General features: G+C 46.3%; 1 pseudogene; it reads right to left on the reverse strand.

Annotated features, from left to right (window-relative positions):
- Positions 1 to 536: 536 nt before the first annotated feature.
- On the reverse strand, positions 537 to 14262 carry LOC148802873 (IRK-interacting protein-like; annotated as a pseudogene).
- Positions 14263 to 14480: the final 218 nt, after the last annotated feature.

Consider the following 14480-nt stretch of genomic DNA (forward strand, 5'->3'; position numbering starts at 1 on the left):
ATCTGCTACTGACACTTGGGCGCCTCAGATGCACATTTACCGTGCATTGGGAACATCTCCCGTGAATAATAACTTAAAAGAAGTATAGGAGATGTTTCCAATGCATGGTAGGACACGGCCAATGCAGATTTCTGAATTCAGACTTAAAAACATTCAAAATGTCAAAAACCCCACTTCATACGCCAATGCCCACCCGTGAATTAGCATCAATTCATCTACTCCAATTGTGGGCCAAAAAATTCTGACCGCAGGTTGAACCTTCATTCTCCCTAATGAGGTCATTTGATATATATAATTGGTGGTCCATTAACAGTAGATACTAGCATTTTAAAAGTTCAGGTACTAAATTGTCACATTTTAAAGTTCTAGTACTAAATTAGCACTTGGCCTAAAGTACAAAGTACTTATCGGGTAGAATGGCGATTCAGCCCGGGGTCAGAATTTTTAGGCCCAAATAGAATTGAAGTGCAATTTAAGATTTTTGAAAATATTAAAATTATCTTTATAAATAAAATACACTATTCATCATTTCTTTCTCAAGAAAATGAAAATCCCATTCTAGGAACCCAAATCTCTTGATGAAGGTGAAGCTTCCATCCACCACCATGGCCGCTCACGTATTTAGCATCATCATACAGTGCGGCATTTGCAATGTCTTCAGCTTCACAGTTGGCCCCTACCAACTCTCTGGGACCTGAACCATCTCCACAAGGCGCTGCTCATCAACGTCGAGAAACATCTTGACCATTTCTTCCATCACAAACGGGGTCAGAATGGCGAACGGTGAGATGCAATTAACCCGAATGCCATACTTGCACATGCATCTCGGCCGGAATTGTAAGTAAAAACTAAGAAGAAGCTTTCACTTCAAAGCCCAAAACCTCTTTTACATAATTCATCTAATCGAGTTGTTTGTTTTAGGGTGATAAACCCTTACCAGTATTATCGTACCTACGCAGAACCTTGCACTTGACCACATTGCTATAGGCGTAGAATCCTAGTGCCACCATGATTCGGAGCACGGCCAGAACCAGCTTCCAAGCTTTGTCTGCACCCATGTCCTCCATGTACACCCCATTGAACATCATCCCTTTATCTACCATGAATACAGGCAAGCATGGGTGCACCGAACAAGCCAACAGATGAACCAACCAAACATTCTTTGCCGCACTAACGAATGCTTAAAGCAGTGGCTCCGGCCACGCCCAGTTCCAACTGAACATCGTCACGATCTTGCTTATCTTTCGATCGCAAAACCGGCTGAACTCCTTGCTGAAGTGTTTGGTTCCTTTGTTCAACACCTTGTCCCAGGTGAGTCCCCTGAGAAGAGCGAAGGAAGCGTAGTTTGCTTCACATTTTTTGTATTGGGTTGAGGATTCACTTGGACCCACTTTTCTGAAATCTGATGGATTCGAAGTCTTCATATAATGCTCAGTTTAGAAGTGATTTCTAGTAGAACATGGTGCTTCTTGGGTTCTTGGAAAATGAAACCTTTACGTCATAAGGTTGGAGAAGAGCAGAGATGCGCTCATAGACTCTGCAACCCATCTGTCGGAGCTAGAAGATGAGAGACCGGCTCAGAGTCTGAACAGAAGATCGGGCTTGACACCGAGTTGAGAAATCATTCAATGACTAAGTCTTGATGTTTGAATCATTTGACTACACTCATCACCATTACAGGGTTGATATTTTTCAACACTAGATGTGGTGAATTGCTACATACATCGAGATGAGTGGCTTGAATGAGCTTCTATGACAGGTCCGCGACGACCGGCTTCAATTGCTCTTCCTTGGCAGTTGAAGACGACAACTCTGATGACCTGGGGCTCTTTCTCGTTAAGGACAAGAAAATTAGATTGCTTTCATTGCTCTTCCTGGGCGGTTGAAGATGACGACGACAAGCTCTCTCTCTGTAGTTGTTGTAGACTTTCAGATTGCAGATGGTTGATAAAGAAAATTAGATGACACTTGAAGGGCATTTGTGTCTTTTAACATTTAGTTAACAACAGGTACTAGATTGTTGTATTTCGAAAGTTTGGATACTAGATTGTCGCATTTTAAAGTTTGAGTACTAAATTGGCACTCGACCTAAAGTGCAGGGTACCTATTGAAAATTTTTCCTAAATAAAACCAGTTCCTGGGTCGGGTAGCCAAATGGGCTGATCGATCCATTTTAAATTGGGCATGGACAAAATTTTAAGCCCATGGGTTTGGATTTTAAACATCAGGTCCAACTTCTTCTTTCTTTTTTTTTGTCGAGTGCAAGTTTTCTCAAATAAGTCAGCCTGAACCCAATCTCGACCTGATCATGTTATACGTATATAGTAAAAATATAACATGTATTAATAATATAATATATTATATAATCATAAAATTAATAGTGAAGAGGTATTATGTATTGTATTATGTATTATATATTATAATATATAGAATATTATATAATATATAATATATTATTAATAATATATAACTAATATAATATAAAATATTTGTTTAGATCGGCTCATACCTAGTCATTTTCTATTTATAAAGATGAAAAGCTCAACTTGAACCCAGCCTGAGCCAACCCGTGAACAAGTATCATAATGTGATTCATGAAGATCCTAGTTATGAGTGCAACTCAAAATCAGATTTGGTCCATACAAAATTGTTCACCATTCAAACAACCTCTTGCAACCTTGCATTGGGAATATCTCCCATGATAAAAAAAAAGCATACAAGTATGGACAAATTTCCAATGCACGCCTGTAAATGGTTGTGAGAAACAGTGTGCATTGAATCCAATCCAATGCAATTGAGTGGATTGAGAGTCAACCCAAGCCCAACCATAAGGCTAAAGGCATAGTTGAAGCATAATGGCCCATAAAGGTGAGGCTTAAGCCTCAAGGCATTATAAGGCCTAAGCCTCAAAGTTCAAGGAAAAAATGAATTAATGTTTGTAAATAGATGAAAATAACATATAATGTGCCAAATTAAAATTATAGAAAGTATACATGTCCATAAATAAGAAGTTTATAAGTATTGAGTTGAGGCATTTAAGCATTAAATAAAATAATAAGTAGTCAACTAACAATTATAAATAGTTTACATTTCACGTAAAAAAAAAAAAACAATTTAGAAGAAAGGAAGCAACTTAGTTGATTTGATCTATACTACTACTACTACTACTACTATTGTTGTTGTTGTTGCTGCTATTGCTGCTACTATTAACTAGTCAACTAACAATTGGTGCTACTACTACTGCTGCTATTGTTACTACCACTATTATTATTATTATTAACTAGTCAACTAACAATTGGTACTACTACTAATTAGTCGACTAATAATTGCTACTACTACTGCTATTGTTACAATTACTGTTGCTACCACTATTATTATTATTATTATTAAAAAAAATTATTAATTAATAGAAGAAATGAGAAAAATAACAAAATTGAAACATTACATTTAGAATAATAAGAAAAATTTCACTTGATTTATCCAAAAGAAACTAAATCCTACCCCTAAACTCCATCAAGTCAAGAAGAGAGGTAGCATTCAACCACCGCAGATTCTTTTAGCCCCCAAGTTTTACGTCTCGGGTTTCATCTTGATAACTTGAAACCTGATCTACAAGGTGATAATGTAACCGCCTCTTTGTTTCTCCCTCGGACTCACCCACTTCCACCCTCATTGGCTGCACAAATCTCCTTGGTCTCTCTCTCTCTCTGGTGCTACCGCTGCTAATTGAAATTTTATTGATACTTTGAGGAAACTATACAGTAATAATGGCTTATTGTGTTAAAAAAACACCTTTTGACTCTACAAAATAAAGTTGTGTAGCAAATAGATCTGAGTACACCTTTTTCTCATTAAACTTCTAAAATTAGAGAACTCTAAGGAAAATAACCAGCCATGGACTAGCTTGATTTTGAGATTCCACTGACGAGCTTGCAAGACCACCAAGCCAATTCAATTCCGATACTTTTTGCCACCAAATCAGACCACACGCCTTGTTAAATCCACTTCCTCTACATGAAAACCATAGATTTTGATGTTTCCATTTGCCGATAGATTATTTCTTCGATTTTATAAGTAATTAATCGTGAAGCAAGTCATTTTCTTCTTATTGATTTCGTCCAATAGCCGTTTTCTCATTTTCTGTTCCTTCTAAAATTGTTTTAGTTCGTTGGGCATGGTTCTCCTGCAACTTTGTTCCGTTCATACCATATCTCACGGTTAATTATCTTGATCGTTCTTATTGATTGGTTTTCAAGTAGAAAATAAAAAGGGGATCTTTTCTATATTATATCACAGATATGATAGAATGAGCATAATAATTGTTCTAGAACATGAATGCACATCCTCTGCATAGATTGCAATGGTGGATGGTAGCAATGGAATCGCCAGTGGAATGGTTGGTGATGTGGCATAATCCAGCCGCTCCTTGCTGGATACGATCTGGCTATCAGTAGCGACGAGAACTGAGGTTCCTGAAGCAAAGGAGTCAGAGACTTCGGGGTGTCTTGCCCAGCGAGGACACTCCGATGGTTAAGTTAGCACTTTGTAATAGAGAGCTTGAAAATTATGTCAGAGAATTAGAGAGCTAGAGAGCAAGATTACGCATTACCATCGCCCCTGGGGGTGAGATCTTAATATACTGGGGTCCTGACGGGTTTGGTGGAGTAGGTCCTGAATTTTCGTTGTGTCAGGTCCCGTTACCGTGTTAGTTGGGAGTAACGTCTCCCGCAGTGAGGTCGGCCATCCCCGTTTGAATCGGGGAGTGGGTGAACTAATGTAGTCGTTACAAAGTACGGTCTCGTGGGATGCGGGGTACGGAGGTGCACTCCTCGAGGTTGCCATGCGAAGGTCGGCCAGACTAGGTAGCAGGCTGCTTGTGAAGTGGCAGGCTGCTTGGTGGCGAGCTGCTTAGTGGCGAGCTGTCTGAGCTCGTGCTCTTCAGACCCGATCTACTCTAAATGTCAAAGTGCCTTAGTACCGAGGTGGTATTGCACTGAGGTGGGCCGTTCTCGAGGTGGACTCTTAACGAGGTGGGCCCGGCTGTCCGAGCTCGATCTGTATCGGACTTGGTACCGCTGTCCTGGTTGTGAACTGGTGCTGGGACGATCTTAGCCCGAAGTAACTTTAGCTCGGGGCACCAAGGTACCCCAGCTCGCTTTGTAGCGAGCTGATTTATGCTGAGTTGTCACCTGCGTTGAGTCATGTCCACGTGTCTCCTGATTATGAGGCCGGGCCAAATTCCCCTTCATCAATTACCCCCCACTCCTCGAGCTAGGGGTCTCGACCCGTTGTGGGGAGTTCACGATATGACAAGTGGATTTGGCTCGGAGTCCTGGCTGCTCTGTCAGATAGGTCGCGTGCGCTTTACGCGCGGACGTCACACGATCTACAAACTTCGCGAACGCTAAAAAATGCACTAAACTATTTTCGATCTTGAGGGTCGTGCAACCGATTTTCTTAGGAGCTGTCGGATTGCTTTGATATTGATCGTTGTTTCTTCGGTATAGTGGCTATAAATAGGGGGACCCAAGACTCATTTTCTTCGCCACAAGCTTACTAGCCTTTGATCTGAGGTCGCATTTAGCTTCTTTAGCTTGGGTTTTCTAGTTCGCTACTTTCTTCCAGTTCGATCGTCTTTCTTTGGTGAGTCTTTCTTCGCTTTTCTTTTTAGTTTGGTTCAGTTCAATGTCTTCCTTTAGCTTTGATAATCTCTTAGATGAGGCCGAGGGGGTACCTCGGCCCAAGACGGTAGCCGAGACGAGGCTACTTCAGGTTCAAAGGAAGTCTGTGGCCTTCCCGAGATACAGTCACCCCAAGAGGCGCGAGAGGCCTCGAGTAGTCTGGCATCCACTTCTCACCAAGGTCGGGTGCCGGACAACTTTGGCCCTTCATCAATGACCTTGGACCGGCTCCAGGCCCTAGTACACCGGTACAACCTCCCGAGGGAGCTCTCCTACAGTCTCCCTTTAGGTAATTTTCCTTGGGAACACGATCACAATGAGATCGTGATTTTTGAAGAGCAGCTCGTGGTTGGTCTTCGTCTACCTTTGCACCCATTGATTATAGAGGTCCTAAATTCTTTTAATATTACCATAGACCAGTTACACCCGAACTCCATCCGCAACGTAGTAGGGACCATTTCACTTTTTTATGAGTATTGTCTTCCCCTCAACCTCGAGATTTTTTCTTTTATTTTGTCAATTAAGAAGAACTCTTCTTGTGCTCTTCCCGAGCATAGGAGGACCTATTACCTGTCCCCTCGCCCGGGCTATAAGCTTTTGCACGGACTACCAAATAGGATCCCAGCCTGGAAATGGGGTTACTTTGTGATCCGTAACCCCGAGGGGTGACCTTTTCCAACCCATTGGAGGGCGGCCGATCAGGATTCTGGTATTAAACTGGACCTGAAGACAAGGGAGACGCTCCAGTCTTTGGCGGAGCTCGGCTTCATTTGCACAGACTACCTTGCCGAAGAAAAGCTCATGCAGGCCGGCTTGAGTCCTGATAGGTCGCTTTGGGATTTTTGCCTTTTTAAGGTTCTGATTAGTTCGTGGCTAACTTATTTTTGCAATTACCATGCTGGAGGTCAATGCTGAGAATCTTTTCCAAAGCATGCAGAAGGGAAAGAAGAGAAAGGCAAAGAAGCCTCGTCGGGAAGCCAGTTCAACCCCGCCCTGCCCGAGCTCCATACTGTGGAGCCGTTCTCCGCCGAACTCCCCCAGGTGGAGGTCCGCCCTCACCCTCCTATGGTAGATCTGGATGCAGAGGGAAGTGATCAGCAACAGAAGCCAGAGAGCGCCCCGGCGCCCGAGCCAAAAATTGCTCAACCTATCGAGCTGGCAGGTACTTCCAAACCCCGACGCGAGCCTCCGAAGAGGAGCGTCCAAACTTACCAGTCCACAATTCGCAAGAGTGAGGAGGCCCTCTTCCCCGAGGAGGTCGCGGACTGGGCTGATATGTCTACGGCTTTGCTCGGGGGCCAAGCTGCCAGTCACTGCATGGTGGTAGGTGCTTTTACTTTATTTTTGTTTCTTTGTGATTATTCAAAACGTGCTTACCTCGGTTTTTTCTTGGCAGGTGAACTCCGTCATTCATGCTTTGATGTGCCAGTCTCAGATTCGCTTGAGGCAGTTTCAGGAGGCCAAGGAGGCTCAGAGGCTACATCACGAACTTGATATAGCTCGGGGTGAGGTGCTCCAAGCCAGGAAAGGAGCCGAGGGCCAGAAATAGCTGATTCTGGTTCAGGAGGGACAGATTTTCGAGCTAACCGAGGAGAAATCGACGCTGGTCGATGAGAGGGTGAGGCTCCGATGGGAGATCTCCAAGCGGCAACTCGAGAGCAAACTCGGGCCTTCGAGACCGCCATTGAAGAGGCACGAAGCCAGGCCATCGAGGACTTCAAACGATCCTCAGAGTTCCATGATCTCCAGGTTGAGTACGGCTCGGGCTCCTACCGCTCTGGATTCAAACTGTGCAAGTACGCGATGCGAAAGAAGTTCCCCGACCTCGACTTCAAAGCCATCTTCACGTCTAAACTTACTCCCCAGGATGCAGAGGCAGCGAATGCAGAGCCCATCTTGCCATAGGAAGGGAGTGACGATGAGGTCCAGGAGTGCCCCTCGGACCAGGAGAACGCGGAGGATCATATGGAGACCGATCCAACTGACAGTCAACCTTGATCTTTTTTCCTTTCTTGTATTGAATGTACACCCCGAAGCCATTGAGCTCGGGTCATAGCAAAATTCCTGTACTTGAACTTTTTCTATAATGAAATATACTGTTTTTGTGCAAAAGATATTTATGGATAACTTTCGATTTAGGCAGCATATGTATAGGTTACCCGAATTATCAAGCTACCGAGTTGGCAACGAGTAAGGATAACCGAAGTACAAATTGTGTTACTCCAAACTGTGTGGGTTACCCCGAACTATTGAGTTACCGAGCTTGGTAACGAGTAAGGGTAACCAAAATGGAATTTTTCCAAGTGTTTGTCACCCCGAGCTGTAAGCGTATGGGCTACTTGTTTAAATGTTGGTTCCCTGATGGACCCGAACTGTGATTGTTGTCGAGGTGGTATAGACATCGTACGGTTTATACCCGAGCTGTCTTTACCTTAGGTATTAGAAGTAGTTTATTCCTATGAGGCAGCCAGGTCTCATGTGGTGCCAAGGTCTCCGTCAGTTCGGTGTTTTAGCCCTTAGGCTTTGAGAGCGACTTGTAGTCCACTCTCATTGACTTTTGCCCATGTTGATGAGGCGGTTGGGTCTTGTGCAGTAGCTCTTAGGCTTTGGGAGCGACTTGTAGTCCACTCCTAGACTTTGCCCATGCCGAAGAGGCGATTGGGGCTTATGCAGTAGTGGCAGGCTTTGGGAGCGACTCAAAGTCCACTCCTAGACTTTTCCCATGCCGAAGAGGTGACTGGGTCTTATGCAATATTGTAGCCCTTAGGCCTTGGGAGCGACTAGAAGTCCACTCCTGGATTTTCAGGGAGTGACTCATAGTCCGCTCCCTTAGTTTGACGATTACAGGTAGTACCGTCTTAGATTGCTGATGTTCCAAGCTCGAGGTGCTTGTTTTCCTTCTAATGTTTCGAGCTTGTACGTACCTTCCCTGAGTACCCGTTTTACTCGGTAAGGACCTTCCCAGTTCGGTCCGAGCTTACCAACACCGGGCTCAGACACCATAACTTTCCGAAGGGCCAGGTCGCCAACACGGAAGTGCCTCTTTTTTACCTGGGCGTTATAATACCGATCTACCCTTTGTTGGTAAGATGTAGTCCGAATATATGCGAGGTTTCGTACTTCTTCTACCAGGTCGAGGTTGGTATGGAGCTCGTCATCATTTGCTTCTCTGTCATACGCCTCTAGGCGTAATGTAGGTACTTCGATTTTGGCTGGAACTACTGCTTCCGTGCCGTAAGTGAGGTTAAAAGGGGTTTCACTTGTGGCGGTCTTGATGGTAATTCGATAGGCCCATAGTACGCTGGGCAGCTTGTCCACCCATAGTCCTTTAGCTCGGGCTAAGCGAGCTTTTAGTCCACGGAGTATAGCTCTATTCGTGACTTCTGCTTGCCCATTTGCTTGAGGGAATGCCACCAAAGTGAAATTCTGTTGTATCCCCATCTCGACACACCAGTTTTGAAACTTGATATCTTAAAACTGCTTGCCGTTGTCAGAGATAAGTACTCGAGGTAGTCCGAAGCGGCACACTATACTCCTCCAGAAGAAGTTTTGTACATTTCGTGCTATTATTGTTACCAAGGGTTCCGCCTCTACCCACTTTGTAAAGTAATCCACTACTACTACCAGAAATCTCATCTGTCCTGTTGCTAGAGAGAATGGTCCAAGGATGTCGATTCCCCACTGTGCGAAGGGCCATGGGCTAGTGAGGTACTTCAGGTTGATGATGGATGTTGGCGTGCCTCTGGCACATATTGCATTTCTTGACGAGCTCGAGTGTGTCTGCCTTCATCATGGGCCAGTAATATCCTTGCTATAGTGCTTTCTAGGCGAGAGCCCTGCCCCCCAAGTGTCCGTCGCACAGCCCTTCATGAGTGTCGCGGAGAACGAGCTCGGCCTCTGAGGGTCGCAAGCAGCGCAAGTAAGGAAGCGTGTAGGATCTTCGGTACAGCCATCCATCTATAATGACGTACTTGGCTGCCTGTCGTTCTACCCTTCTGGCTGCGTTGTGGTATGCAGGGAGGGTCTCATGAAGCAGGTAACTCGCGAGTGGGTCAATCCAACTCAGCTCTGCTTGTGCAACAAGAACGACCTCTTCTGCCCCCCCCCCCCGAGAATGCTAGGCCGAGGTAGGCTCTCTATAAACACGATCCTCATGGAGTTACTGGAATCTGCTTGATGAAGTATGACTGGAAGCTGTGTAGAACTTCCCTGGCCTTGGCTAGATAAGCAGCCATGGTGGGGTCGCGAGCTTCATAATCACCGGCTACCTGGTTGACCATGAGCTGGGAGTCGTTGCAGATGACGAGGTGCTTCGCTTGTACTTCGTTCGCTAGCATGAGCCCGGCTATCAGTGCTTGGTATTCCGCTTTATTGTTAGATGCTGCGAACTCGAACCAAAATGCGTACTCCAGCTTTGCCCCGCTTGGCCTGTACAGAATGACTCCGGCTCTGCTTCCTTGCTAATTTGATGAAACATCTACATGAAGGATCCAGGGCTCCTCGTCCCAAGTTGACTTCGTCCTAACCGGGACCGGTTTCACACTGGTTGAAGCTTTCTCCCCGTGCTCGGTCTCTGTCAATTCAGGCACTGGAGTGCTGAAAGTGCATTCTGCTACGAAGCCGACCAAGGCTTGGGCCTTAATTGCTGTTCGGGGCTCGTACTGGATGTTGTATTCGCTGAGCTCTATAGCCCACTTCGTCAATCTTCTAGATACATTGGGCTTGAGTAAGACTTGCCTCAGAGGTTGGTTGGTAAGAACAACGACTGTGTGAGCTTGAAAGTACGGTCGAAGCTTCCGAGCTGCTGTGACCAGCGTGTACGCTAACTTCTCGATCTCTGTGTACCTAGTTTCGGTGCCCTGCAAAACTTTACTAACATAGTAGATAGGTCATTGGACCCAATCTACTTTCCTTATTAGTACCAAGCTGACCACCTCATCACTCGCGGAGAGGTACAACTTTAAAACATCACCCTCCTTGGGTCGGGTCAAAAGCGGGACACTTATTAGATATTTCTTCAGCTCGTCAAAGGCGAGTTGGCATTCTTCAGTCCATTCAAAGTCTTTACTTTTCTTAATTGTCTTGAAAAAGGGTAGGCAGCGATCTGCTGACTTGGACGTGAAGCGGCTTAGAGCAGCCATACAACCATTCAACCTCTGAACCTCTTTCAACTTGCAAGGTGGCTTCATATCCAGGATAGCCTTTATCTTCTCGGGGTTTGCTTCGATGCCACGTCGACTAATTATGTAACCCAAAAATTTACCCGATGTGACACCAAAGACACATTTGTTAGGATTCAATTTCATACTATACTTGCGTAGAATTTCAAAAACACATTGTAAGTCACTTATTAAACAGTTCAAAATTTGGGTTTTGACGACCATGTCGTCTACATAGCATTCAACCTTGTCACCGATCAACGGCTCAAAAATTTAGTTCACAAGTCTTTGGTAGGTTGCCCCAACATTTTTCAGCCCAAAAGGCATGACCTTGTAACAGTACAGGCCCAGTCCGGTAATAAAAGCCGTTTTTTCTACATCAACAGGGTCCATCTTGATTTGATTGTAGCCCGAGTATGCATCCAGAAAACTTAGCAACTCGTGCCCTAAGGTCGCATCCACTAGACGGTCGATCTTGGGGAGCGAAAAACAATCCTTCGAGTAGGCTCGATTCAGGTTGGTATAGGCGACACACATGCGCCATTTACCGTTGGCCTTCTTTACCAGAATGGGGTTGGCTACCCAGCTCGGGTAATAGACCTCCCTGATGAAATCAGCTGCGAGAAGTTTCCCGACCTCCTCGTCGACTATCCTCCAGCGTTCCGGGGGTGAGGTTGCATTTCTTCTGTCTAACGGGCCTGACTATGGGATCAGTATTTAATTTGTGAATTATTATCTTTGAGTCTATGCCGGGCATTTCTACCGTAGACCATGCAAATACATCTAAATTTTTCAGTAGGAAACTTACCAGTTGAGCTCGAAGAGGTTCTTTGATTGCTGCCCCGATCTAGAGAGTCCTGGCCAGATCTTCTTCCAAGGTTGAGATGAGGACTGTTCCTTCAGTTGGTGTAGCTCGTTCCTTGGGATATTCTACGGGCCGTTCGAGCTCGACGCCTTCTGCCAACTTGGCTTTCCCCTTGAGGGCTGCAACATAATACTTCCGGGACTCGAGCTGGTCACCCCTTTGCTACCCCTACCCCGAAGTCCGTAGGGAACTTCACGGCCAGGTAGTAAGTTGATACCACCGCGCGAAGTGCGTGAGTGATGGGTCATCTTATAATGGCATTGTACGGCGAAGGCGTTGCGACAACTAGGAAGGCATGCTCAAACCTCACGATGTTGGGCCATGTCCCGACCTCTATGGGTAATGAAATTCGCCCGAGAGGCCTGACTTCTTCTCTGCTGAAGCCCACTAGAGGAGTACTTGCAGGCTGGATGTCGCTTTCTCAGAGCTGTAGCTTGTCGAAGGTGCCTTTGAACAAGATATCGGCCGAACTCCCTGAATCTACCAGGATGCGCCTGACTTCGAAGTTGTTGATCTTCATTCTTATGACCAGTGCATCGTCGTGGGGGTACTGAATCCCGTGCACGTCATCCTCAATAAAGAATATAGGGTCCTCAGGCCGCAACCGCTTTGGAGGGTTCTACTCTTCGCGCTCTAGTTCGCGGACTGAAGTCCTTCCTGCTGCTGTGGAACAGCCTGCGACAACCAACCCGCCGGTGATCGTATTGACTACCCCGCGGACTGGTCTTTCTTCAGGCAACTGCCTCTGTTCGCTCGACCTGTTGTTGGGCTTGGGAGCATCTCTCTTTTGCTCCCCTTGCTGATTTGTCTGGCCTTTATTATTCTTTTGTACAATGTTTCTCAGGTATCCGCGACGGATGAGCTCTTCGATCTCATCACAAAGGTTTTTACAGTTTCGGTGCTATGTTCGCGGTCTCTATGAAAGTGAAAATATACATTTTTATTTCTAGTGGTTGGATCTCCCCTCAACCGGGGTGGCCACTTTACAAAAGGGGTGTCTTTAATTGCCATAAGAATTTCCCCTCGCTTTGCATTGAGGGGGGTGAAGTTCGTTCTTTCAACCGGGGGAGCTCGGGGATGAAAATCTGACATGTTCCCTCCCCTGGTTGGGGACTTGCTTTTCTTTCTTTTGCCGCCACCATTGTGCGACCTGTCATCTTCCCTCCTTCTCTTCTCCACTGGAGCTTCGATTTTTTGGTTCATTTATTCTTCAGTCTCAATGAATTGATCAACAAGCTTGAGGAATGCGGTGATATCTTTGGGCTTGTTCGCCACCACATGCCACTTGAACTCTCTGTGAGTGATTCCTTTCTTCGTTGCCGCGAGCCTTACAGCGGGGTCTAAGTCTGGGATCAGCAAATAGGTGTCATTAAAGCGCTTGATATGCTAAGGAGGCTCTCTTGTGACCTCGGGCACTTCTTACTAGTGATGAAGTGCAAGGTGAACATTTGCGTGAACTACACCCAACTCTTGACAGCTCCAGGTGGGAGGTTTCTGTACCATGTGCGTGCTACCCCCTGAAGGTCGTAGAAAAGGCAATGCACATGCAAGCTTCATCAGCCCCAGTGAGGTGCATCTGGGACTGGAAAGAGTCCACATGATCATTCGGATCGAAAGACCTGTCATATTTGTCCAAGGAGGGCACTTTGAAGTCCTTCGGCATTGGAATGGCTAAGAGCTCGGAGGACAGAGGAGATGGGAAAGAGAGGAGAGGGGCGGCTTTTGCGACATCCGAGCTCGCCCCTACCTTACCTTTGGGCTGCTCGGGTCGGCTGGGTTCCGCGAGCTGATCTGGAACTATTGCCCAGCACACCTTAGGATGTCGTCTTCGTTGCTTCTTGACCGGGTCCGCGTTAGTGTTGCTTGCTTCGGTGCTGTCAAGCCGTGTCTTGGCTTGAAGAGAATCGAACTGTTGATATTGGCTTTCTCAAGCAGAGGGGTCTCGCACAGAGTCCATGGCCAAGGCTTTGAACCGGTTTCCTGTGAGTGAAGTTTTCAGTTGTGTGCGCTGGGGCAGATTGTCTTTGGTAGGCCGAGTATCTCTCGACCTGTCCTGTTGCTGCAAGGTGGGAAGGGCTACTTGTTTTCCCCTTCTGCTGCGGGATGAGACCTGGGAAGTCTCTCCTCGGTGAGGAGGGCGATTGCTGTGACGGTGGTTGAGCTGCTGTTGGTTCTGCGGCATCACCGGACACCGGGGTGGAGCTATCTGTTGGTTCGGTTGCAGTGATGGGAACTACCGCTGGTAGAAGTGATGCAGAACTTGCTGCTAGTAATGTTGGAACTGTTGAACTTGATGCATTTGAGCTTGAATAGCTCGCACATAGTGCACTAGGTCGCTTAGTTGGTTCTGCCCGACTCCGGGGGGAACCACGGAAGGTTCAATGGAAGTCGCACCCACGACAGGAGAAAGTGGGGCATTTATGGGCACAGTTAGCTGGGGCACAGTTAGTGTTGGGATCCCAACCACGTCGAACGGTATGATAAACTGACCTATGCAGACAGACGGGAACTGGGGTTGTCCCCCGACGGCATTTTTCTTCGTTGTGTTGTCCGGCATTGCTGGAGGCAGCCATGGATGAGCTAGAGGTTTTTGAAATGGAGATAAGAGGCTTTTAGTAACGGATTCTCATAGACGGCGCCAAATGATGTGGCATAATCCGACTGCTCCCTACTGGATACGATCTGGCTGCCAGCAGCGACGAGAACTGAGGTTCTTGAAACAAAGGAGTTAGAGATCCCAGGGTGGCTTGCCCGGTGGGGACACTCCGATGGCTA

The sequence above is a fragment of the Nelumbo nucifera genome, chromosome 1, assembly GCF_055504915.1.
Source record: "Nelumbo nucifera cultivar China Antique chromosome 1, China Antique-T2T, whole genome shotgun sequence".
In the NCBI taxonomy this organism is placed as follows: domain Eukaryota; kingdom Viridiplantae; phylum Streptophyta; class Magnoliopsida; order Proteales; family Nelumbonaceae; genus Nelumbo; species Nelumbo nucifera.